Genomic DNA, 27,361 nt, shown 5'->3' on the forward strand with positions numbered 1-27,361 from the left:
AGGGCTTTGAAGGTCAGACTTGGGGGGGAGGGGCACAAACCTGACAGGAGGGGCAATATACACTGATAAAGGAGGAAAAATGTTCACTGTGTAACATGTATGTGGATTCAATATGTTTCAAGCTACTGCACATCAGAAAACATAAGATTCATTGACAGACCTCATACCTGTGTGAGCAAGAGCTCTCTCCTTCTGTCTAGTGCTTGTAGGCGGAATACATATCTCTAATATGCCCAGTGATACTAGCTGATATAAGCATTATGTAGTTAGGTCATGTGCATGGCTTGGGTTTTGCAACAACCTGTATGAACTCCAATATTCCAGGCCAGTTGGACACATCATAAAGATAGAGAGCTTGTCCCAGGGAATATTCATGAAGTATCCACTCTGTTCTCTAACTGACAGCAGTCATGCTTTCACCTCACACAGCTTGCTTACTAGCACAAAAGAGTCAAGAGGCTACTTGGTAGGGCGCAGGCTTCCCAGAAGGAAGAGGTTTTTCAAAACACTGGGTGATTATATACTACAGAAAAAGAGAAGAGATGCTATAATATGCAAAAATGCAAAATCGGTAGCATGGAACATCACGTTTCTCGTTTAAAGAGCTTTGCTGTTGTCTCACTCCTTGCCAGGGCAATGTGAAACTGGGGCTTATTCTTTCCACACACTCTGATGATAAGCATTCTTTCAGTCCTGTTTCTTTATTTTGAGTTCCTAGGCACTGAGTTATTGAGAGACCTCCCGGGGTAACAAACTTTTGCATTCAACAAGAGTGAAACTCCCCACATAAACATACAGCATGTGCTTTCAGAACAGCAGTGTTTGTCCTTGCTACATAGTAAAGGGATTACAAAGCAAGTTGGCTGCTCTGTGTGTGTGTGTGTGTGTGACATTAATTTGGATCTGTGATCTCCTATGGCTGGCCACATTGACTGGTGTCACTGTATCAGCCTCCTCCTACGCTTATTTGGCCGCAGCACATGACCCACGGTCATCTCTGGTCGTTCGCAAGATATGCACGGCAGCTGGGGGATGCTAAACCATCAACCTCTGGGATTAACTTTGGCCACAGGAGTACGTGGGCTTGCTGCTAGGTCTCTTGCTGGCCTCCCGTATGGCGTGTTGCCTGGTTCCACTAGCAAGCGTTGCCTGCAGCTGCCTTGTGCAGAGTTAGGCTACAGAGCGTCTCATGTCTTTCTGGATAACATTTTGCTTGGATTCACTTTTGATTGGAAAGAATATTCATCTCAGATTAATTCTGTTGTTTTTGGAATAAAAGTACCTTCTCGCTCAGTCCAAATTACATGAAGATGGGGGGGTAGTTTCCCATGTATTGTCATGTGTTTGGTGCAGATATGCTTTGGCCTAGTCACTCAGAGCCTATTATGTCTGTTCATTGTGGCTAAATACTGAGATTTCACTCTCCAAATTATAGTACCTTTTTAATAGATTTTTTTTTCCTGAAACTCAAGGGTCCTACCTTTAAATGAAGTGCACGAACCTACACCAATTTGCCCTAAGGTTCTTCCCTAGGATCTCCAAGCAACAACCACACATTTCTTGGAGAGAATAACTGTGCAATAATAACAGCTGTCTAGACAAGTACATCCTGATTCAAAGCTGTAGATAGAAATGCTGACATGAAGTCAATGAATATTGGATTAGCCCTCTAAGGCAAGGACTTGTGGGCGACTCCCACCCCATGCCTCTGAGCCTGAAAAAGTTTTCCCTGCACCCTGAATCAGAGTACTTTTAGCATCTGGTGGACCTGATGTTAATGGCAAGCACTTAAACAACAGATCTTTCCAGGTTTAAATGAATCACATTGCAGCCTCTGTGGTTGTATTTACAAGCCTTTATAAACAAGCGCACAGTTGTGTGACTGATCATATAGACAAGGGCCTAATGGTAGTCAAAACCTCCCATTTAAAAATCTATAAACATAGGGAAACTTTTAGTTCCCTTTTAAAACATTATTTATACATTGGTCCTCTTTAAAATGTATGAGGCGGCCAAGTAAACTAAAAGGTCAAATCGAAGGAGAAGTTTTTTTTTAAGATTTTCTAACATGAAGTAATTTACTCATGATATCCTTGACAAGAATAATATAGTAATAATATCTCCTAGCCAGATTAAAAACACTTCAGGTAACACTACAGCCTTTCATTTTAGTACAGCTATCCTTTTAGGCTCCTTGTTCTGTTCATTTTTTTTTGCTGTATACTAAAACCTGTCTATAAGAGACCCATGGGGACTGAGAAAAAGGTACCCATTGTAAGCAGGTGGTCTGTCTCGGAGCACTTTCCAATTAGAAACATATGTCCATGAGTGTTAGGAGGCTTCTGTAAAGGCAGAGCAAAATTGAGGCCAAGAAATATTTAAATGGCTTAGGCAAAAACAATAGAAACCCATCACAGATTAATTGTGTTTGATTCTTTGGGTATTGTATACCTTGTAAGAGAATTAGTCTGATCAGTTGCAGTTTTTCACTCAGTCTTATAGCTTTGTTGATGAAGACCTTTCAACCTACAGGAGCACCAATGTTTTATTGGTGCTCCCAATAGCATATGATAATTCTGCCTTGACGGTATCTTTTATCAAAGCTAATTGGTTATCAAACTTCTTACTTGTTTTCTCCATATTTTTGGAGCACATTGAATATGGTGGAGTCAGGTATGCAAAACAGAAAAAGAAAATATGCTTCCATACACCAATTCACCAGAAACCTTTTATTGGAATGAATGGATAAAGACACTACGAAAAACATTCCCCAGCATGGGACAGGCCATCTTTTCTCACATGCTAAGTACAGCCTAGTGTAGTAATGCCTGGGGGTGTGTGTGACCTTGCTTATAAAACCCTTCACTTTGCCAGTCAGGGAGGTATCACCATCTGTGCAAGTAAGACTATTTTTCCAGTGCAGATCTCATTCCTGAAGGTAAACTATCATTCTGGAGATTTTTCTTCCTGTCAATGTCCCTGACATTGGCCAAGAATTGCATATGACCACTAATAAGTGACTCATAAAGTTGCCTTGCAAATTTCCTGCTTGATTTGTTTTTTGTTTTCCCTCTTTGGAACACAATCTCAGTGTCAACTGAAATGTCATCTGGACTGCAATTTATTGTGTAATCTGAAAGGGGATCTTTTGTGGTTTCACTGGCTGACTACCTCTGCACCTAACATTACTCTCGCCATTTCTTTGCATGCTGGTAAAATTAGCGCTGCTGAGTGGGTGTGTGGGCTTTATCAGAAATTGCTGCAGTCTTTCACCATTTGAACTGCTTTCAGTCTAATCCTTCAGTCATTCACCGATGATTTGTTCTGATTAGTAAGTGATGGGTATTTGACTTTAAAGAGTGGGTTTAACTTATTTGGCACCGTTGCCAAGCTTTAGAGTTTCTCCTGACATGTAAGCTGTTATGGAAGAGGGCAAGATAGCTCACCTGTAAACAAAAATCAAAACAAGAAGTATATTTCAGAGTAGCATCGGCTCATCATTTTGATTTTATATTTGTGTTCAGCTCCATTGCTGAAAGTAGGTGTGGGGGCACCAAATTCTCTTCTCTGGTAATAGTAATCTGTTTTTGAGCCTTCAGTTCAATATTCACTCCTGTGATTTGATGATTGGCTAGAAAACATGGCTACCATGTGATATTACATGAATGGCAAGGTCAGCTGAGTGCACTGTGATGTCACATCTCTCTCACGCACATCCGAAGAGCCATAGTGCACTAGGCAATTTGGTTCTGTAGACCAATTAAAATAAATGAGGTTATTTTTTCTCCCTCACTAGTGAGCCTTTTTCCAGAATTTTGCAGCACCCCTATGTAGGTCTGACAGCACACCAGCGTGCTGTGGCGTAGCAGTAGAGAAACACTGGTCTAGAGAATGCTGTTCTATACCTGTTGAAGGATGGGTCCCAAGGGACCATCTGCTAGCTGACAATTAATGGAGCGTATTGGGGCTTTGGTCATTCCCCATATTGCCTCAGCGTAGTCATGCTAGGGTAGCACTGGAACTGGCTATTCTGTCTTTAACCAGTGTTCTTTGTAAGCTGGGCACTTTTGTGGCCACTTAGGAGAGAATCAAATGTTGCCCTGCTGATTAGCAGGGTGCTCACTGCTATGTTTTTATTTCTGTTGGTAGTGGACATTCCCACCTGCCTTGGTGCACATAAAACATTGCTTCCGACTAGCTGAGAGCTCCTTCCTTGTCACAGAAATTCTCATTCTGCCAGTACACCCAACATCTAGCCTCATTACACTTCCCCAAGCAGCAAAAAGAATGTGACCGTATGTTACCCAAATAAAGGAGTTATAAAAGGCATACTAAGTAAACATGCACAATAAGGAACTGTAAATGACGGCCATGGAGATGACACTTTCCAAGTGTATGTGGAGGGGTGTGTGTGTGTGTGTGTGCGCGTGCGCGTGTGTGTGTGTAAATTAGAAATTTGCTTAATATAAGATCCTGCCGCTATAGCTGTCAATGGCAAAGCTCCCTCTGACTTCAGAGAGAATATGATCTGGCTCCCAGCATACATTATGCTCCTATAGTCCTTCTTGATAGAAGCCTGCTGAAGGGGAGAAGCTGACATTTTTTGTCAAATTGCCTGGAATAAAGTAAAAATAAGCCAATGTAACTGGAGAGTGGAGCCTTGAATATATTTTTTGTGAAGTTGTGAAGTGCACTAGCTGATACAGCAACTAATTTCCAATGCCTCAAATAACAAAATAAAATAGAAGATAGAATGCCAGTGAATCATTTATTCTCTGTCAGTTTAGCAGCCAGTTTTTTTCCTAAAACACCACAGCTCTTAACAACTCCAGTGCAAGAGATTTGCAATAGCAAAAAGCAAACTAAATAAATAAACAAGACAAAAACCTTCTAAATTTCTAGTGCAACAAAGCCTTAATCTAATGACAGAACATTCCAGAGTGCCTATGACTAGCTATGCTGTGAAGGGGCTTGAAATCTTTTGCATGATAAATTATTTGTTGCTCTAAAAGTGATTTGAAAATCCACTAGCAGTCTGCCGGCATCCTTAGTTATCTAAATACCTGTAAAAATGTGGCCCTTCGACTTCCGTGTCTTAGTTCTGCATGTGGGTGATAAAACTTCTCTACTTCAGAGGGGTGACAGCAATGCAAACGTTAAATGGTGTGAAGGGTTCAAATATTATCACAATGAGAACCGTAGATAACAGATGAAAATCAGACCCCAAATATTAAAAGTCTGCAATAGTCTCCTGCCTTGGAAATTGAAAATTCCACCTCTCATGCAGAAAAAGATGGTCTGTTTTACAAGAGATCACTTTTAATAGAAATGCACCCAGCCAAAATTGGGATCCACAGAGAGTGACTTAGGCTCCTAGCCTCCCTATTCAATGCAGGGGGGGAAGATAAGCACATAAAAGTGCTAAGTAGGGAGCCATCTAAGCTAACCAGTGGGAGATTCTGATCAGAGAATGTATTCTAAACTCTTCTCCCAATCACAGAGTTAGGTGCTTATCTCTAGTTGCTATCCACATCCAGGAATCCTTCTCTTGGAGTCATACACCTTATGCCCATGAGGCTATGTCTACACTGCAGCATAAAGTCAATGTTTAGGCACTTAGCTCAATTTCACAATGTGACTGTCTTCATTGCAAATACCATTAGGTCAATTTTAAGGGGCGCTAGAGGGTCAACTTTTTTGCCTTGACCCTCTGATGTTGAATGAAGCAAGTTTGAATTTAAAAGGTTGAGTTAATACTAACGTGGAAACAGCGTTACTTTAAATCAATTTATTTGGCCTCCTGAGGTATCCCACAATGCCCAGAATGTGTCTGTTCTAACCACTTTCAACTCTGCTGCTTTCCAGGTGTGCAGGAAGTAGGAAGCCTGGCAATTTGAATTCATTTTCTTTCTGGCCAGCATGGCAATTGCATCTTGCCGTGAAAGAGAGACCCAGCGTGGAGCCACCGGGAGAGCCAGGATCTCAGTTTGGCTTGTGGACTAGCCCTGTCCCACCACACCATGTGGAGGCTTGGCTGGGGGGACCAGACAGAAGCACAGCAGATAGTTCATATCATGCCCTGTGTGGAGTGAAGGCTTCTTCCCTGCACAGGATTTAGCAGGACAGTCTGAGAAACTTCTTTTCTGTGCTTCACATTTGCATGGGGCAGCTCCCCCTACCCCACCAGGTGCCATGTGGTCAGTGAACTAGCCCCCATCACATCATGTGACTAGCCCCCCACTCAGGTGCCATGCCAGCCCCTACCCCACCTCAACGCATGGTGGCTGGGATGTGGGGATCATACTTGCAGACAGCAGCATGTCCTGCCTGCAAGTAGCGAAGGCTTTCCCTTTGCACAGGATTTAGCAGAAGAGGCTGAGAAACTTCTTTTCTGCACTTCACATTTGTACAGGGCACCCTGCCTCCCTGACAAGCACCATGAAGCTGACAGGCTAGCTCCCACCGTGGGAACCAGTTTGTTGCACTTGGGCATCGTGGGCTTCAGCTTCGGAAGCCCACCTGTTGGGTGTGTTTCCACTATGGGAAAAGTAGTTGAGTGATCTGTTGACTTGGTACAGTCAGGTTAGTTTTGTAAAGTCTCTGTTCTTTTAAAAGGAACAGAATGAAGAGCAGTGCTAGCAATGGACGCTTAGGTGTGGCTTGGAGTGGCATGATATGGACAGATCAAACAATTTCTCTTATTAGGGAAAGAGACTTCCGAAAAATGCATCTGATCAAGTGGATCTGTGCCCATGAAAGCTTATGCTCCAAAATATCTGTTAGTCTATAAGGTGCCACAGGACTTCTTGTTGTTTTTGAAGATACAGACTAACATGGCTACCTCTCTGATACTTCAGAAAAATGGCTATTTGTTTTCAAAGGGATGGGTATGAGGGCAATGCATTCTGGGAAGATGACATCACCCCCCCCAAAAGCCCTTGCAGAGCATTTTCTCCATAATGCACTAGCAAAAACAAAACAGAATGCCACAGGGCTGAGGGAACTGTGGGATAGGTTCCCACAATTCACTGCAGCAACTTTCGAATTTGGTGATTTAGTGGGGTTACACTAAGTCAACTTTATGGGCAGGTGCAGAAACTCAACTTAGTAAATTCTAGTGTTACAAAGTTGACTTTAATGAATTTGACTTTGTTTTGTAGTGTAGGCATAGTCTGAGTCAGTTCTTGTGAGAATTAATTGGACACCTGCTTCTTTCTGTACAAAATAGATGGAGAAGGTGTAATCTTATAATCTTTAGCCCAGTGGTTAGGGCACTCAGTTGGGATTTAGAAGACCAGTGTTCAATTCTCATTCACTAACTGGAAAAAATATGCAAGAATCGTCCATCAGCCTTAACTATGACTAAAACATTGTGTAGTGCTGGACTTCAAACATGGGACCAGGTCCCTAGAAGTATTTAAAGAGCCTAATTCCAAAATCCCAAACTTAACACTTGAGCTCAGGAATAGTTGTGTTAGGTGTTTGCTGTAGGACACTGTCCCCGCCATGCAATGCCTGTTTGCATTCTGCCAGAGGTAGACATTATACTTGCACACATATGACCAGATAGTCAGTTTAAAAATGGTTAGATCACTCACTTTTCTTCATTCTATTTTCTTTTACCTTCCAAACACATCTGGCAAGTCTCATGACAAACTAATATTCTAAATGGAAGTGTAGTTGCAACCTTAACTAGGGAGAGGTTTGGTTTTAATAGACAATGCCTGCAATTCATTCCTTCTAATGAAAAAGCAGAAATGCCAATTTGACATGTACCACTTTCCACAGCGCATAATGCATCTACTCATTTCTATCATAGTAATTTTATATTTGCAGTCACTATGATTATTTCTTAATTTTGCTAAATATTGAATGCAGCAAAATTATGCAAGAATTAGCAAAATTTAAGGATTATAAAGTTTTTGCTTGCAGGTGCCTAATAACATTCTGCTGGACATCATTCATTTAAATCTAAATCTGAATTTGCAGTCATTTTCTTTAACTATGCAGCATTTTGCCTTTCTTGCAAAGAATAAAGTAACTGACTTCATTCCTTTTACTTTGGAACTCACAGGCTTCTTGTAACCAATATGAATGATAAAAAAGATGTTTTTAAAAGATAAGTGGGTGTTTAGTTTATAAACTCTAAACAGATGTTTTCCGTGTCCATAAACACAGGCCTCCTGTAAGAGGTGCACGAAGATAAGAGTTTGGTTAATATACATCCCAGAATTTATGATCTTGTAGTGAGGAAAAATACCCTGGATCTCTTCGAACTATGATGATCAGCACTGATGGATACAGACAGTTCTTGAAAGAGTTTTCTGTATGATCCTGGAAACTTCAAATTCCATCTGTCTGCCGAGGACTTCCTGACCTGTCGGGTGAAGTTTAGTAAGTAACAGTAAATTGCCCATTGAAGAGCCCCTCCTTTCCTGTGGAACAGGTGTATTTATAAAAATCCAAGAGTGTATCATAGCAAAACTGTCAAAGTGCAGCTTATAAAGGAAAAAAAAAAAACAAAACCTTCTGCTCTTACCAATAAGGTTTTGCCACTAGTTTGTCCAGGGCACTGGCCATATGTTTCTCCTCTGACCCAGAAATTCTTTTTTTGTCAGTCTGTACATTTCATAATTCCATTCCTCTTATGCCTAAATTTAATTCTTTGAGTAGAAAGTTCTAAAATGCCAACCAGTCCCAGCTGGAATAATGATCATATCACTTGTATTAACATTACTTTTCTGTCTTTCTCTCAGAATTACATGCACTACTTCTCTCAGCTAATTTACAAGTTATCCACAAATGACTACAACAAAACCAAACAGAAGCTGCATCTACACTTGCACCACCTTTCCGAAAAGGGAATGCTAATGAGCGAGAGTGAATATTCAAATGAGGAGTGAATTTACATATCTGGTGCCTCATTTGCATACTGTCACATGACCTCATTTCTGGAAACACCTTTGAGGAATAAGGGTTCTTCTGGAAGGTGACTTTTTTCTGATGGAACTTCATCTACACAGCTGTTTTGGTGTCAGGAAAAGGCTCTTCCAGAAGCAAGATCACGTGGGATTATGGAAACGAGGCACAAGATATATAAATCCATGCCTCATTAGAATTTTCATTCTCATTCATTAGCATGCCCCTTCTGGAAGGGCAGTGCAGTATAGATGCAACCCTATAGTTTTCAGATGCCAAAGTATCTGCTATTATTTGCATCTGCTATATTGTTTCAAAATTATTTTGAAATAGTGGCTGCATTGTGTAGATGCTTGCATAGCTATTTCAAAATAGTGGCTGGTATTTTGAAACAACTTTTCTGTGTAGACATACTTACACTTATTATACATGTTATATTGAAAAGAATTTTGGGGAAAAACTGAGATGCAATCGATGCTGTAGTTAACATTACTTAATCAATTTCAATGGTTAGTTAGCCAACTGACAGCACAGCTCTTTTATCATCAGTATTATCAAATCAGAAGGAGGGTACAAAGCATGAAATTGGGTGCTTCCATATTAACTGTGCCTCCCTAATAAATATTTTATATGAACTTTTAAATAAGCAACACAAATGTATGTACGTATAGCAGAGTTGTCTGTTTAGTCAACTGCCTAGTAGGGGGGCCACTGCTCCAGTCTCCTCTTGCTCTGTGTGAGGGAACCGCTTCTCCACACCCTTCCACCCCCCCACCAAAACAGGATTCAGCTGGGTCAACTGCCTTGCCAGGAATCCCATAACCCTGCCTATCTCTGGGCTTTGAGCAGGGAAATCAGGGATAGGTTGGGGGGACTTTGTCTGTCATGTTCCACCTGGTCCCAGCCTAGAATCCTGAAAGTGTGACAGCACAGAATAGCCAGCTTGCCTTCCTCTGGGCACTTTCTGCCCCACCCAATTACCCTGTTTGTGGCATCACTGCTGTTCACTTATGATCCTTTGCTCCCAACCTCAAAGTCTGAAAGCTGAGGCAGGCCACCTTTTGTATCCCTACACATGGGCTGTCCCTCTCTTTGGGGTGATGTCTCAAAGGAGGAGGAGAAAGGCTTACAGCCAGCCCTCCTCAGTAAGAGCTTCTCCCACGTCCAGGCTGCATGCTTCCTAGAAATCATTCCCTCTTTCCTACAGGCTGGGCTTCTGGAGCGCTCTTTATATTATTGCTCCTTTCCTCAGAAGCATGCTCAGCAGTGCCTAAAGGGCAGAACTTTCCTGAGCCAATACTGTTGCAGCCTTTCTCCTCTCACTACCTTGTGAAGCTCATCTCAGTATGGGTAAGTGTTGTTACAATTCTGTCCCATAATAATGGCATTTCTTGTGCTGAGTTACAGTATTAGAAAATGGTGAAGTCATGCTGCCCAATGAGTAATACTGAAATGAATGTTGAATACCTGACGTAAAAAGGAAGCACATATACTCAGCTTTACCATAAGTGACAGCACATGATAAGAACTAACACATACATATATCCATGCAATGACAATAAATATACAAATTAATATAACTTCAGCAAAGCCATGCCAAAAGTAGATGCAAGATCAAGAATAAAAATTCAAATCCTATTACTTCAATAATACTTAAAATCACTGGAAACTCATGTGGGGAAAAAAGTGTCTACACTAGCATACAATTGAAAAAACAGCGTTCAGTATTTCCTCACTAAGAAGTTTCTGCAGTGGGATAATCAACAAGTTTTTACAAAACAAAAAAGTACTTTGAAGCAAGAATCAGTGGTTGATTGGATCTTTCAAAGCAAGGTCCAAAGCAAGGGGCCTTCAACCTGCAGCTCCAGAGCCAGATGCAGCTCTTTAAAGACTTCTTTGTGGCTCCCAATGTTATAATTGCACATTAAAAATAAAATAAAATAAAATAAATCCCTCCTCATTATTTTCAATAAATGGTGAATGTCTAAAATCCTAACAATGAACAACTCACTTCTAAATAGCAAATGATATGTGATCTCACAAAGTTGTATAACTCCATTTTAATATGTGCAGTGCATTGTGGGATATGATACTGTATCTGTGTTTTGATTGTGTTACTAATAAAGTCTTGATTTTGAAAAGGAAGCTTGTGGCATTCCTGCTGTGAAGGTCAACACTCATTTAAAAAAAAAACAAAATTGAACATAAAGTAAAATTGTCATAATTAAAGTAGGTTCAGGAGTGAAAGTCAGGAAGAGAGTGATACAAACACACATAAAGTGTGAGGACAGAGAATATGTAAAAACATTTGTGAACATCCTGCAGTAAACATGTATTGCATTACAAATCATTATGTGTGTGCTGTTCTCAAATAGGCGTTACAAATAACATGGTTTGACTTTATTTATGGAGGACTGTCTTGTATTTACATGCATTGTGGCTTTTGAATTGGTTTTTTTTTTTTACTGAAGTCAAAAAAAAAAGGCTCTTGCTATTTTGGTTGCTGACCCCTGATCTAAGCCAAATTTTTTAAAATTTCCTAATTGTCAAAAGTTCCCTAATGCCATATTTATGCATCTGAATTTAAATGACCTGACTTTCAGAAGTTTTGAGCACTTAAAAATCCTGCTGTATCCAGTGGGAGCTACAGAAAATTGGCACCTTTAAAAATCAAGCAACTTTTACTTGACTACCTCCATCTGGAGTTAGCAGATTAACTGCAGGTACCTAGGGTTGAAAATGTTTGCCGTAATTTTATAGTTCAGAAAGAAGATCTTAAGCTGAAAGGTGAATAGCAAAGTTCTTAAAAACATTTCTAAGCTAACAACAACAAAAAATAAAATAAAATAAAAAAAAATCTAAGTTAATGCATTAATAAATCAAAAAAGATGAGGCTTTTCAAATCTGGAGGATACCAGAGCCAAAATCCTTGTATGTTAAAGATGCAAATGTGCACATGCTTTTTGCATTCAGTAGTGATATCAGTGATTACAGATAGAGCCCTAATTCCATCAATCATATCACTAAATGATTGGGATATCAGTTTGAAGGAGCTAGTAGAAGTGGCATTTTTTGTAACTTCAACAAATCAGAACACAAACGAGAGCATAGGAGATGAAGAGATTTAGTAATCCTAAATCCATGTGATGTACATTTTACTGCATATTTCATATGTCCTTAGTGAATATTGGTCTGACTGTACCTAGATATTCTGCTGAAATCATTAACCACAAAAATTTAAACTTTTATTCTGGATATTACATTACTAGCCAAAATCATGTGCCTATTCAAGTTAATGATTACTGGGGAACATTTATTTCAAATACTTTAGAAAAAATATATGAGCAATCAGAGAAAAAAGGGTGGTTTAGAGGTTGAGCCATTTATACTCTGACGTAATATAAAATGTATTGAAGTTGGAAAGACATTAAATGATAACCGCATAAGAAAATTGAAGCCATGGAAAGAAAGAAAGAAAGAAAGAAAAGCTTAATGTCCAGGTGAGCAATGGAAAGACAATAAAATTCAGTATTTTTATGAATTATACCTATTTTCTATACTTCACTTTCCATTCTCACCTGTGTTTTCTTTTTCATTAACACAAATGTAAAAGTTTTCATTCACAGAATGTTTGTAGAAAGCCTATATGTGATATTTGTGCAATGTCTACACTAGCCTCCACCTTTCCAAAGGGGGATGCTAATGAGACACTTCGACAGATGCTAATTAGGAAACCAAATAAGGGGCTGTAGTGAGTCAGTATGGCCTCCTGCAGACCCGGAGGCAGGGGAGACTATGCAGAGGCCCTGGTGGGCGGGGCCGGAGCCAGGAGACCAGAGGCCCGCCCCTCACAGGGCGGGGCCAAGGGCTAGAAGAGCCAAAGGCGGGACTCAGGACCCATTTGGGCCTGGGCCTCCGGGCCAGGAGGACGTGCCTGCACAAGCTCCCCGGCACCAAAGGGAGAAGGCCTGCGGCCGCCCGGCCAGGCCAGAGGAGCAGGCCCCCAGAGGCTCCAAGCAATCCCGGGTCCATATGCCCCAAGGGGACTACCCGGACTTCCCAGACCTACCAGGACCTTCACGCCGGCGGAGACCCCCCGCCTTGGAAGAGGCCCCAGGAGCGGGCTGCCCCAGAGTCCCGGCGGATCCTTACAGCACTCAGACCCAGGATCGCCTCGCGTCTCCTGTATTACTGCCGCCCGACTATCCTAACGACATTGTTATGGACGACTGGCCGGAGCCCCCGAAGGTGGATGACCCGGAGGAGACCGACCTAGGGGGACCCCTTGACCAGATGGACTGGGACCTTCCGCCAGCAGAGGGTAAGGTAGGAAGTGGCCCGGGGAACGACGCTCACGAACCGATGGCAGTGTGTTGCGGTCTGGATCCCCACTGCCGGGGTTGCGTGTGAGTGACCCCCAGGGCCCCGGGCCAGGTCGCAGTGGAGTGGGAGGGCCTGCGACCCCCTACCCCCCCCTCCTTGACAGGGCCAGCCTGTGCTGGGCCTGCACTTAAACCCTTGGGTTGTTGCCCCGCCCCAAACTGAGGGCTGGGCTTGTGTTTAAACCCTTGTGTTGCTGCCCCGCCCCAAACTGAGGGCTGGGCCCAGAACTGTGCTAGTACTTGGGGACTGCTCCCCTACCCTGAACTGAGGGCCGGGCCTAGAATTGTACTATTACCTGTGAACTGCTGCCCTGCCCTGGACTGAGGGCTGGGCCCAGAACTATACTACTCTTGTGAACTGCGGCCCCACCCTAGGTTGAGGGCTGGGGCCTGTATGGTGTTGTAGCTGTGAGCCGCTGACCACCCGAACTGAGTACGGGCTAGTGCTCTAACCCCTCTCTTTGCTGCCGCCTGCCCTAGGCCAAGGGGCTGGGCGTCTCTGGACTTGTTACAGGGGCTTTCGAAGACTAGTGGGGGGATCCTTTCAAAAGGCTCCTGTCTAGATGGTTGGCGTGTGATTTGAAAGAAGCGCTTCCAAATCACCGCAGCTGGCATAATGCCAATAAGGTGCTGCGTATTCATGGCAGTGCCTCATTAGCATTTGCCAAACATCTCATTAGCATCCCCCTTTCAAAAGGTGGGGGCGAGTGTGGGCATAGCCATGATATCGTGAGAAATGCTTGCTCCAAAAATCGTCAGGGTGGCTATTTTGGAAGTTCATTGTAGATTGCAAGCTGGAAGTGGAAGAGAGAGGTGTAAGTGGGTGGTTATTAGCATCCCCTCTAATTTTGTTATGCTCACCAAGATGTGTGGATGTGCACCACCAAAAGGAACACATGCTGCCCACTGTGAGTGGCTGTGGGTGCTCTGCTAATCAGCTGAGCGGCACCTGAATCTTCCCTGAGAGGCCGCCCAAGCACTCAGCTTACAGGAGAAGTTTTTTAAAGGATATTTAAAACTGCCATTGAATTTTGTCAGGCCTCCTCAGCCAGTAACCCAGATTATGGCACTTGGTGTCATGGTGAATCTTTGCTCTTTTTCAGCTTGCACCTATAGGGTGGGAATGGTTACTAATTTTTAAGGGGGTCTAGTCATGTCAACATATTGCCCTGCCAGGTATCCTTACAATGAAGGGAGGGGGTGTTGGGCCTTAGGCTGGGAATTCACAGTCCAGAAGTCTGGAAGCCCTGGGCCAATAGGATTCTTGGTGGCTGGCTGTGGGTCATCTCTCCAGAGTTGCAGAGAATAACTTAAAAGACTCATTACCAGACAACAATTTGAACTCATGAAACAAGTGCCTAACAGATCTGAGTTGGTACTTGCAGTATGCCAGCCTTAAGAAATGGAGTTGGTCAAGACAATGGTCTGAAGATAGTCTGTGCAGGATGCTAGCTGGTCAGGAAATATAGTCTAAGAACTGGGTCTGGGCTGTAAGTTTTACTATTCTGGTAATAATGACAGTGGTGGTTCACAGTAAACTAGGCAGGTTCAGTCTCTGGGGACCCTTGGGACAGTCAATTAATGTACTGAATTATCACTGCACCCACCTTCCTACCCACATGAGCACCCCTCAACTTTGTATATATGCAGCCCACAATATGTAATAAGTTGGAAATCCCTACTCTAGACTCATCAGCGTTTGGTTTTATACACTGTAAAATTTAAAGCTACTATTTTTATCCCAAAGCTGTGCTGAAAATTATCCTATTTGTAACTCCATCAAACTATATACCTTCATTAAGTAATATTACTGTCTGGCGAACCTTCAGGCACCATTTTGTTTAGAAAAAATAAGGTTGCAGGCAGCTCAGTGGGCATTAGCTGTATTTGCACTTCCCTCTTAGCGTCTACAAATCCTCACTTAAAAAAAACAAACAAGCACTTTATATCATGTTGACATTTTAAGAAAAAAATACATTATTTGGGTTTCATATAATATTTTTGGATGGTCCTCAAGACTCAGTCTTCTTCTACTCCTCCAGTAACATTTCTATTTGAAATCAGTGGGAGTATCTGGTGGCGCCTATTCCAAAGCTTAAAATGGCTTAGCTATATGTCTCAGAGGTGTGAATTTTTTGTATTCCTGAGCAATGTTTCTATGTTAACCTACATGTTAGGTGTAGACCAAGCATAAGAGAAATGGATACAGTTCCCATTGATATTTTTATTAGAAATTTTCTGCGGAAAAATTTGTCTAATTTTTTGATTGATCAAACTCAAAGAGTGTGTATGTTAAAACCTATTTCTAGAGAATCTTTTCTGTTGTAATAGGTTCATTGATCATAAAAAATTCAGGTGTGGCTAGGCTATCTTTAATTTAGGCACCTAATGCCATGTTTGATATTAGACCTGAACTAGTCTGACACTTAGATTTTGAAGTCCAGGGGAATCTCTGAGTGCTTCGAATCTCTCAAAATCAGGCTGTTGAAAGTCACAATTTTTTTAAAAAAAGTGATCAGTGATTTTGGGTGCTTCACAGTTAACCCAGCTGGACACAAGCTACAGGGAAGGGACCTGATTTTCAGATTGTACTGAGCACTCGCCTCTCATAATCAGGGGCCTTAGCTGTGTCAGAAAAGAACAAGGCATCCAAAATCTCTAGTCACCTTGGAATATCTTGGTCCACATTCCTAAATCTAGAGTGTAGTGCCTACCTTGAGGCATCCATGATTGAAAATGTTGGCCTTAGTGACTGTCAATCACCACCATCAAGAGACCTTGACCAAGGACCCACCCCTTGATCAGGAACAGCTGGCTTACTTTTGCTTATATTGAAATTTGTGTGAGATTTCATTGCTTTATAGTTTTGTCATCCTGGCTTTTGCAAAGACAAAATAGTCTCCCTGCAGTAACAGACTGGAAAGTGACGGAACGGCTGCTGTAATCAGAATAGTGCTGAGTGTTCCAAAACTAGAAAAGTTACCAGTGATATCTATGTACTAGATGTTAGATGATAAAATGTAAATACTTTTCACAGCTTCAGTTCAGGAAATAAATGTTCTGGATGTGTAAGGAATGAACATGTTTGAATTCTTGGCTACTACGCCCTTGAATGGTGTTAGCCTTAAGCAATGCAGAGAAAGAGAGGTGAAAAAGCCTTCAGCACTATTTCCATCCCTCACACGTGAGCTACTCAAAATCTTCTGACCTTATGCTCCCCAAGTGCAAGAAATAGTCTATTATTGCACTGAATCTCAGTATCTCCCATGAGGGGGTTAATTCTTTGCATCTGTCAATAGGACTGGTCTGGTGTGTTGGAAGAGAGGAGGGGGAAAAAGGAGTGTATAATGCACTCTTTGGAAGGGTGAGGAAGAGGTTTGCCACAACTCACATTTTTGCAGTGCTTGGAGTTATTTTGTCTTCTTCAAACACAATATTATTGAGGGCATTGAGATTCACACTTCAGCTTCAGCCCTGGATGGCAGGACTTGAATTTCAGCCTTGGGGCCCAGCAAATCTAATGCCAGCCATGGCAACTCTATTACACCCGAGGTCATGACCCACACTGGGGTCCCAATGCACAGTTTGAGAACCTCTGATTAGGAGCACAAAAGAAGTGGGAAGGAGAACTAATAACAGATGACATCAAGAAGGTTGAGGTATTTAATGCCTATTTTGCTTCAGTCTTCAGTAAAAAAAGATTAATGGTGTCCTGATACTCAACACAAAGAAAGGTGATGGAATGCCAGCCAAAATAAGAAAGAAAACATAAAAAATATTTAGATGCATTGGATATATTCAGATCAGCAGAGCTTGATTGAATTTGTCTTTGTGTGCTTAAAGAACTATTGGAAGCAATCTCAGAACCATTAACAATTATTTTTGAGAATTCCTGGACAAAGGGTGAAGTACCAGAAAACTGAAGAAGAGGAAACCTATTACGTATCTTTAAAAAGTAGGACCCAAAGATTTATAGATCAATCAGCCTAACTTTGATACCCAAAAAGATATGGGTAGAAAATATTAAGACAAACACTTTGTAAACACCTCATTGATAATAAGGTAAATAAGGTATAGCCAACATGGATTTGTCAAGAACATATCTCACCAGATCAACCCATTGCCTTTCTGCCATAGAGGGAAGCAGCAGGTGTGGTGTATCTTGATTTTAATAGGTTTTTTTTAATACCGTCTACTGATATTTTCATAAGCAAACTAGGGAAATGTGATCTAGATGAAATTACTATAAGGTGGTTGCACAGCAGGTTGAAAGTTTATACACAAATAGTAGTTAGCAATGGTTCACTGTCAAACTGGGAAGGCATATATAGGGAGGCCCTTTAGTGATTGTTCCTGGGTCTGGAATTATTCAATATTTTTATTAATGACACGGACAATGACACGAACAGTATGGTTATAAAATCTACTAATTGATACCAAGCTGGGAGTGCTTACTAGCATCTTGGAGGTCAGAGGTAGAATTCAAAACAATCTTCACAAACTGGAGGATTGGTCTGAAATATACAAGACGAAACTCAATAAAGACAATTTCAAAATACTTCACTTAGGATGGAAAAATCAAGTGTACTACTATAAAGAAGGAAATAATTGGCCAGATGGTAGAACTGCTAAAAGGGATCTGGGAATTAGAGTGAATGACAAATTGAATATGAATGAACAATGTGATGCTGTTGCCAAAATAGCTAATATTTTGTATATTAACAAGAATTTCATCTGTAAGACACAAAAGGTAATTATCCTGCTCTGTTCTGCACTGGTGAGGTCTGAGCTGGTGTATGGTGTCTAGTTGTGGGTGCCACACTTTAGAAAGATGTGGACAAATTGGAGAGAAACGAAAGGCAAACAACAAAGAGCAAGGATTAGAAAATCTGGCATTGAAGGAAAGGTTAAAAAACAAAAAAAAAACAAAACCAGAGACGTTTCTTCTTGAATAAAAAAGACATGAGGGGGATCTTGTAAAAGTCTTTCAATATGTTAAGCGCTCTTATAAAGAAGACCGAAATCAATTCTTCTCCATGTCCACTAACAGCAGGATAAGGAGTAACAGGCTTAATGTGAAGCATGTGGCATTTAGTAGATACTAGGAAAAAATTTCTGACTACCAGGGTAGTTAAGCTCAAGAATAGGCTTCCCAGGGAGGATGTACCATCCCCATTGAGGGAGGAGTTTAAGAACAGGTTGGACAAACGCCTTCCAGGAAAGGTGTAAGTATAGTTGGCCCTGCCACAGCACAGGGGGCTGGACTTAATGACTTTTCAAAGACCCTTCCACGCATACATGGAGTCAGTAAATAAAAGTTGAATTCCTGGAAGGGCATGAAGCCCTTCCAGATGGGCATGCACATAAACAGAAATAAGGCTGTTATTGAAGAGTTACCATATTTTCCCCATAAATGCTCCTTTTGGTTTTTCTTCACTTGCACGCTCTGGAATTTTTCATATTTCACCATTTGTTATGGGGTAATGTCAAGTAGCTGAAATATAAATGATAAATGACATAGTTTGCTAGGATAGATAAAGGCACTGTGCTACTAGTCATGGCTGCACAGAGAGGGAGCATAGAATTCACTACACTGTAGAGATCACAGTTGTACTTTAGATGTTCTAATAAAATGTGACTTAATGGACATTAATGATACATTATCATAAGGTGACCACATTTTCCTGTGCTAAATATGGGACACCTGGTAAAATTATTCATGTTCAGGTGTCAATGGCAATCAGCTAGAGTTATAAAATATAAACATTCAAATTAACATCAAATTGAGGTCTCTCTCTCTATCTCTCTCCCTCTGCCCTCACCCCCCACATGGCAGGAGAGGTGGCAGGAAGGAGGGAGGATATTTGATCTGACCTGCTCAGTGCTCTCTGCCCTCTCTGCCTGACTGGAGCACTGGGACGTACCTGCCTTTCCTGGTACCTTGTGCTATGTCTTCTGAGGGAACATGAGTGGAGGGGGTGCCACACTGGGTCACATGCCCTCATCCTTAAATTTCTGCATGGGGGCTGTTTGCAACCCACAGGGGTGGCAGGTGAACTGGTAGGACTGATCAGGCCCATGTCTGTGTAACCCTTCTGCTGGAAGGAGTTGGCAGCAACCAGGGCTGGGTTCAACATCGAGGGGTTCTTTTTCATCCATCTCACATCGAACTGGCTCAAGCCCCCACCCAGTAGCCTGGGAAATTCACACACCGCTGGGAGCCTTGGAGAGGCAATGCTTCCCCACTTGCAAGCACAGAGTCTGAGTGTAGAAAATAAACTTTTCATGAAAGAGGCTGAAAAATCAATTGGCATAAGCTTGGGAGAATACCACACCCAGAGTTCATAACCAACCCTCAAGTAACTGTCCCAGCTCAAATGGATTAAGCAGTGTCCTTTGCCTCTTAGGCTTACCAGTCCAATACTGTAAACAGCCAATCCACACACCCAAGCTTTCTCCGTATCCCCCTTCAAATGCCCCACTTACAACTTTGTCCAGCTCATGACACATCATCCTGATGCATTCTCTCCTTGAACCTGAGGCAATGCCACCTTTGTGCAGGTCCAACGTTCCACTTGCCCCTGCCAGCTGCCCACCAGCTGCTCCTGCCTGCTGCCCACTGCTTCTCTTACCAGCCTTCCACGGGTTGCCCACTGCTTCTCCTATCAGCCAGCCACAGGTCACTTCTGCCAGCCATACGCTGCTTCTCCTACTGTCTGTCTGCAGGTCGCTCCTGACAGCCTCCCACTGCTTCTCCTACTGGCTGTCCGCCAGTTGCTCCTGTCGGCCAACGGCTGCTGCCTCAGGGGTTTTGCTGTAGGCAAAACCCTGTGATTCCAGCTCTCCATATCTTCAGCTAACAGTGATTTCAGCTCATAGAGGCATTCAGCTCTGGGCCTAGACAAAACATCTCAGTATCCGCCAAGGTGGATTCTCACAGAATAACTTAAGACCTATCTTTAGGTCTACCTTTGAACATTGGCAGGGAAAATTAGTCAAACCAGTCTTACCACTGTATAGCCAAAAGGCTTCCAGCCAGCTGGTTCAACCGTTGTCCCTCCCACCTTTTTTTACCTCACAATGCTTAGCTGGAGGGAGCCTTGTGCAATCCATATCTTACACTGCAGTGATGACTGCCCTGTACCCCTACAAATCCATCAAGCTTTGGTGAAACTCCACAATTCTTAGATTGGGTGACAGCATAAATTGTGATTTTACGTGTTGTTTACAATAGACAAAAATCTCACTGCTGCACCTACCAGGCTTTGTTTACAAGGCAAATGATCTCTGAAGGACACATTCCCTAAATCCTTCAGCAGTATTGAACTCCCGCTGGCACATTCCTTACATCTGTACGCAGCCCATCTCTTCTTCTCCTTCCTCCTCTCTATCATGCACAGCTAGAAGCAGCTTTTCTCTTGCTGCCCGCATAGGCCATGTCTACACTAGCCAAAAACTTCGAAATGGCCATGCAAATGGCCATTTCGAAGTTTACGAATGAAGCGCTGAAATACATATTCAGCACCTCATTAGCATGCGGGCGGCTGTGGCACTTCAAAATTGATGTGGCTCACCACCATGCACTCATCCAGATGGGGCTCCTTTTCAAAAGGACCCTGCTTACTTCGAAGTCCCCTTATTCCTATGAGCAGACAGGAATGAGGGGACTTCGAAGTAGGCAGGGTCCTTTCAAAAAGGAGCCCCGTCTGGACGAGCCGCGTCAATTTCGAAGTACTACGGCTGTCCGCATGCTAATGAGGTGCTGAATATGTATTTCAGCGCTTTATTAGTAAACTTCAAAATGGCCATTTGCATGGCCATTTCGAAGTTTTTGACTAGTGTAGACATGGCCATAGTGTTGAAAGGCAGCTGACACCTCGAGGCTGCTGCTGGCCACTGACATAACCCAGTCTTCTCCTGCCCCCACTCCCCCACACTCACAGCGCAGGCAGAAAAGGGTTAAGCCATGAGGATAGGTTAGGCACAAGGGCACAGGATCCTAGTGAGGGTGCTCCAGCAAATGCAGCCAGAAAGGTGGCTTAGCAAGGAAGAAGGCAGTCTCATGGTTCCTGGGAGCAGGACCTGGTGGGATAGGGAGATGGGCAGGGGCTGTGTGGGGTCGGTGCTGGACCCTGCAGATTCAGAGTGTGAACAGGCTGGAAAACAAGCCCCTCTACAACCACCACCCATCATATAAGAGCTTAGATGAAGGGTGGAGAGGATCCCCTGTGCCAGGGCTGTGCAGGGTTTTAGTGCGTGCTTGGCTCCACCTGGCCACTGTCCCCAGCTGAAGGATCTTGGGCTTCCTTGGAGAACCAATCCAGCCACTGGTAGTGGGGGAAGGAAGAATCCTGCCAGCAAGGTTGTTGGTAAGTTATGTGCTCTGACCAGAGGTTGGTTCTCTGCACAGCTCTGCGGTAGGATGCACCCCTGTGGGAGGGATATGGAGAAGCAGCAGAGCTAGAAGTGAAAGAGCAAAGCAGAGAGATAACAGGGAGAGGGGGAGCATGTAAAGGGCCTATGAGAGGGCAGCAGAGCTGACACATAACTAGCCACTGGTCTCTGCTCAACAGCCAGTGCAACTAACAGCACAGCCAGTGCCTGCTGGAAATGGGACGTTGGCAGGGCCCTGCTGGCCAAGAGTGAGCACACAGCAGGGGCTGTGCTGACAAACCAGCAGGAGGATTAGCTGGCCCTGCACGCTGCATCTTTGTAAGTCCACCAGCTTTGCACACCGACACCCATCCTTGGCCACAGAACTGCTCTCTTGCACCTCCCCACCCCACACGCTGCTGGTGAGTGGGCACCTGGCAAGCATGGATTCATCCAGCAGTACTGATGGAGTTGGGGGAGAGAAATAGAAAATAGAGGACCATTTGTCCATTTTTGAGAGAAAGTCAGGCCCCGCTGGAGGGTTTCAGTACGGGGCCAGACTGTCTCATTAAAAACAGGACATCTCATCACCCTACATTTTTTGTTATGCATAGAACCACGTTATATACTGGCAACCTTCATTCTGGTATTCTCTGACTTTTGAGTGCTTGACTTTGTAATCGTACAATCTTTTAAGGTCTCGCTTTAGAAGTAATAGTTAAAGAGATAGAAACTCACCCCTATCTGAAGGTCAGAGCAAGACTCAGGCACCAATCAAATAAATGGTGGAAATCTCATTTACTTTCATGATTGTAGGGTCAAGACCTTAGGGCTTGCATATTTGAGATATAAATGACACACACACACCTTGCCTGGCACTCTGCACAGGAGTGAATTTTTCTTGAATTACACAGTAAATAACAAAAAAGTTAATCATGCTGAGTGCTCTAATAATGCCTAGCCAGCTATGGCACTAATAGCAGCTTTTGGTTTTTAGAATCCCTTTCTCAAGTTCTGAAATCCCAGCGTAAGACTGAATATATCCCAAATGAATACAAGAAGCACAGAGAGAACTGATTTAAATACAAATTGATATGAGTGAAAGATTCTCAGCAGGAGCACAACTCTGGAAACTGAAGTATGTAATAGCTGCAGTTTTTGCCTCTCAAGGGTAGAAACAATTCTAGATAATATGTTCTCAGAGGGCTAGCCCTGTTAGTCTGTACCTTCACAAATAACAAGTAGTTCTGTAGCACCTTAACAACTAACAAATATAATAAGTCATAAGCTTTTGTGGGTAATTTGTTAATAGTTTAGGTAAAGCAAGACTGCTTGTAATCCAGAGAATATGTTGGGTAGTTAAACAGGCGTCTCTAGACAACTGGCTTAAAATGGCATGAGGTTAGGATGACAATATTCATTTAAGTTTCTAACATATTAGTAAAAGCAATAAGTACTATTTAAAGTCCAATTCCCTCCCCTTCTTCAGTTACATATTAAACATGATAACAAATATAAAGTGGATGAAAAAAACCAAATACCACGGTTGGCATTATTTATTTCAAGAACAATGGGCTTCTAAGCTGCTTAGCATTGCCTAGAAAACTGAGTGATCATTTAAAATCACTAAAGTAAGGAAACATACAACATCAGTTGCACAGACCTGGCAAACTTTGATTATTTGTAAAAAGGAGATTTTAAAGAGTGCTCTGTGAAATCCTTTATTGTAATGAGCAAAGCGGGTTGGGAAAATTTTTGACCTCTGACAAAAAATAAGTGTTTTTTCCCCCATGATTGATTACAAATGCAAAATAACAGAACATAAATTAGTGGTTTCAGACTAAAATTTTGTAAGCTAGCTGCCTACCGTGTAAGTAATGTTTCAAATATTTTAACTGATAATGTCAATTGACAAAGTCCATCCCAACCCAGAGCATTCAAATACTTCAGTGTTGTTTAAAGTTCAAAATGGTAGCTATACTATGTGAATGACTTTTCAAATGAGTCTGTAACAAGTGAGTTCTCTCAATAAGTAAGTGTTATGGAGATTGCTTTCTGAATATGGAAGTTCTTGGATGGGTGTATTAGGCAAATGAGTAAATATGTGGGCTGTAAAATGTGCATCAAGTACATGAACAGAAGAGTATCATTCTTTAGGACAGATTCATCACAGGAAAAAAGGGTCACTATTTCTGTTCTTGCGGACCATGCTGATCGGCTTGACTGAAGATCTTCAGGCCATCAGTGACACCCGAAAGACTGCTGTCATCAACGAGGAACTGAAGAGGCTCAGAGTTGATATCGCTGCACTGCAAGAGACGCGACTCGCAGATTCGGGATCTCTAAAGGAAAAGGACTACACCTTTTTCTGGCAGGGTAAAGCCCAAGAAGAACCCAGAGAGCTTGGTGTTGGCTTTGCTGTCAGAAACACCCTTCTACAAATGGTGGATTTAGTCATGGACGGATCAGAAAGACTTCTTCGGATCACGCTTCAAACTTGCACCGGTCCTGTTCACCTGATCAGCGCTTATGCTCCAACCCTGTACGCCACACCAGAAGTAAAAGACAAGTTCTATGACATGCTTAGTGCTGCTGTAGTGCAAATACCTGCTCGTGAACAACTGTACATCTTGGGTGACTTCAATGCAAGAGTTGGAGCTGATTGGGCCTCATGGCCTTCCTGCTTAGTACACTTCGGTGTGGGAAAAAGGAATGACAATGGACAGCGTCTCCTTGAACTGTGCACGTACCACAATCTGTGCATCACAAACACATTCTTCCGAATGAAGCCATGGCACAGAGTGTCGTGGAGACACCCACGCTCGAAGCACTGGCATCAACTAGATGTGGTCATCACTAGGCGTAATAACCTCAAAGACGTCCTTCTGACACGCAGCTATCATAGTGCTGACTGTGATTCAGATCACTCGCTAGTTTGCTCCAAGCTCAAGCTGAGACCCAAGAAGCTGTACTGCTCTAAAACCTGCTGGAAGGCCCTGCATTGACGCCAGAAAGACGGCAAACTCGGAGAAAGCTGAAAAGTTCAGAGAGACCCTCCAGGAAAATCTGCGCAGCGGCCCTGGGGGTGCCAATGCAACATCCAAATGACAACATCTGATGGATACAGTTTACAACACGGCCTTGTCGGTGTTTGGAAGAAGAGCTAGAAACACAAACGACTGGTTCGAAGCTAACTCCGATGAGATGATTCCAGTCATGGAAAAGAAGCGCGGTGCACTCCTGGAGTACAAACACTCACCGAGCCAGAGTACCCAGCAAGCACTTAGAGAGGCCAGAAGAACAGTACAGCAGACAGCCAGGCGCTGTGCCAACAACCACTGGCTCCAGCTATGCAGCAGCATCCAGACCTGTGCTGACTTTGGTAATCTCAGAGGAATGTACGAGGGTATGAAGAAGGCATTAGGACCCACCCAGAACAAGATGGCGCCTCTGAAATCCAAATCTGGTGAAGTCATTGCTGACAAAGCCAAACAGATGGAGCACTGGGTTGAGCACTACTCCGAGCTGTACTCACACGAGAACGTTGTGGTTGACGCAGCCCTCGATGCCATTGAGCTCCTATCAGTAATGGACGAACTGGATCAAGAACCGACTGTGGATGAACTGAAGAGAGCCATCGACAACATTGCAGCAGGAAAGGCCCCTGGTCAGGATGGTATACCACCAGAGGTAATCAAATGTGCCGCGGACACACTCCTGGAACCCCTACATGAGCTACTGTGCCTGTGCTGGAAAGAGGGTGAGGTTCCACAGGATATGCGCGACGCTAACATTGTAACGTTGTATAAGAACAAAGGAGACAGAAGCGACTGCAACAACTACCATGGAATGTCCCTCCAAAGTGTCACTGGTAAGCTGTTCACTCGCGTCATCCTTGGCAGACTCCAGAAGATTGCTGAGGGGGTGTACCCCGAATCACAGTGCGGATTACGCGCAGAGAGGTCTACCGTTGACATGGTCTTCTCTCTAAGGCAGCTGCAGGAGAAGTGCAGGGAGCAGAGAAAGCCACTCTACATAGCCTTCATCGACCTGACCAAGGCCTTTGACTTGGTCAGCAGGGATGGTCTGTTCAAACTGCTCCACAAGATAGGCTGACCTCCACGGTTACTCAAGATGATCCAGTCGTTCCACGAAGACATGAGAGGAACCATCCAATATGACGGCACATTATCGGATGCTTTCAGAATCAGGAGCGGCGTCAAACAAGGATGCGTGCTTGCTCCGACATTGTTCGGGATCTTCTTCGCACTCCTCCTGAAGCATGCCTTTGGATCTTCAACAGAGGGCATCTTGCTGCACACAAGATCTGATGGGAAACTGTTTAACCTTGCAAGGCTGAAAGCTAAGTCTAAGGTGCGAGAAGTCCTCATCAGAGACATGCTGTTCGCAGATGATGATGCTGTAGTGTCTCACACAGAAGACCAGCTTCAAAAACTGCTGGATCAGTTCTCCAAAGCGTGCAAGGACTTTGGGCTTACCATCATAAAGAAGACAAACGTACTCAGTCAGGATGTTGCTGAATCCCCATCAATCAGCATTGACAACTATACATTAGAGGTCGTCCATGAGTTCATTTACCTGGGGTCCACCACCACTGACACCCTGTCATTGGACACTGAGCTAAATAGGAGGATCGGAAAAGCGGCCACAACTCTGTCCAGACTCAGCAAGAGAGTGTGGAATAACAACAAGCTGTACACTCACACCAAAATGCAAGTCTACAGAGCCTGCATCCTCAGCACCCTCCTTTATGGCAGCGAGACTTGGACCCTGTATGCCCGCCAGGAAAAGAGGCTGAACATCTTCCACTTGCGCTGCCTCAGGCGCATCCTTGGAATATCATGGAAGGACAGGGTGACCAACACCGCTGTCCTCGAGCAAGCTGGAATCCCAACTATGCACACCCTCCTCAGGCAGTGTTGGCTCCACTGGCTTGGCCACGTCCACAGGATGAATGATGAAAGGATTCCAAAAGACATCCTGTATGGTGAGCTAGCCTCTGGCAAAAGACCTCCCGGACGCCCCCAGTTGCGCTACAAAGATGTCTGCAAGAGAGACCTCAGAGAGGTAGACATCGAGCTGGACAACTGGGAAGAACTAGCAGACAACCGCAGCAGGTGGAGGCAGGGGTTACACAAGGGCCTTCAGAAGGGCGAGATGAAGATCAGACAGCTAGCAGAGGAGAAGCAAGTGCACAGAAAGCACAATAAGGACTTGCCAGACACCCACTACATCTGCAAGAGATGCAACAAGGACTGTCACTCTCGTGTGGGTCTTCATAGTCACAATAGACGCTGTAAATGAAGTCCTCAATTGAAACTTTAAAGGGCGCGATCCATAGTCTATGCAGACTGAAGGATGCCTACTACTAGGGACCAATCCTGCACCATTCTTGTTAATGGAGCCTAGTGAATGTCTTCTGTGTAAGAAAGATCAAGCCCAAAGAGAAAAAATGACAGTTGTACATCTTGCCTCTTTTACTCAGTAGTTTTTGTATAACATTCCAGTGTTTCCACAGAAATGTTGGGATATGCGCATAGACAGAAGACTGATTCTAGTTTTCTATGTACCTTTTTGAAGCTTGAAAAAAATGATTATTTCTTCCACATGTACCTAATGAAATACTGCAAGAAATCTAGCATTTCTCTCTTGATCCGAAACAGGAA

The 27,361-nt window shown here is 43.3% G+C and overlaps 1 long non-coding RNA gene across 1 annotated transcript in view; it reads left to right on the forward strand.

The window, feature by feature from the left end:
• LOC142010443 (uncharacterized) overlaps positions 1-27,361 on the forward strand; it is a 68,344-nt gene that overhangs the window by 17,073 nt on the left and 23,910 nt on the right. The window lies entirely within an intron of this gene.

The sequence above is a fragment of the Carettochelys insculpta genome, chromosome 3, assembly GCF_033958435.1.
Source record: "Carettochelys insculpta isolate YL-2023 chromosome 3, ASM3395843v1, whole genome shotgun sequence".
Lineage (NCBI taxonomy): Eukaryota > Metazoa > Chordata > Testudines > Carettochelyidae > Carettochelys > Carettochelys insculpta.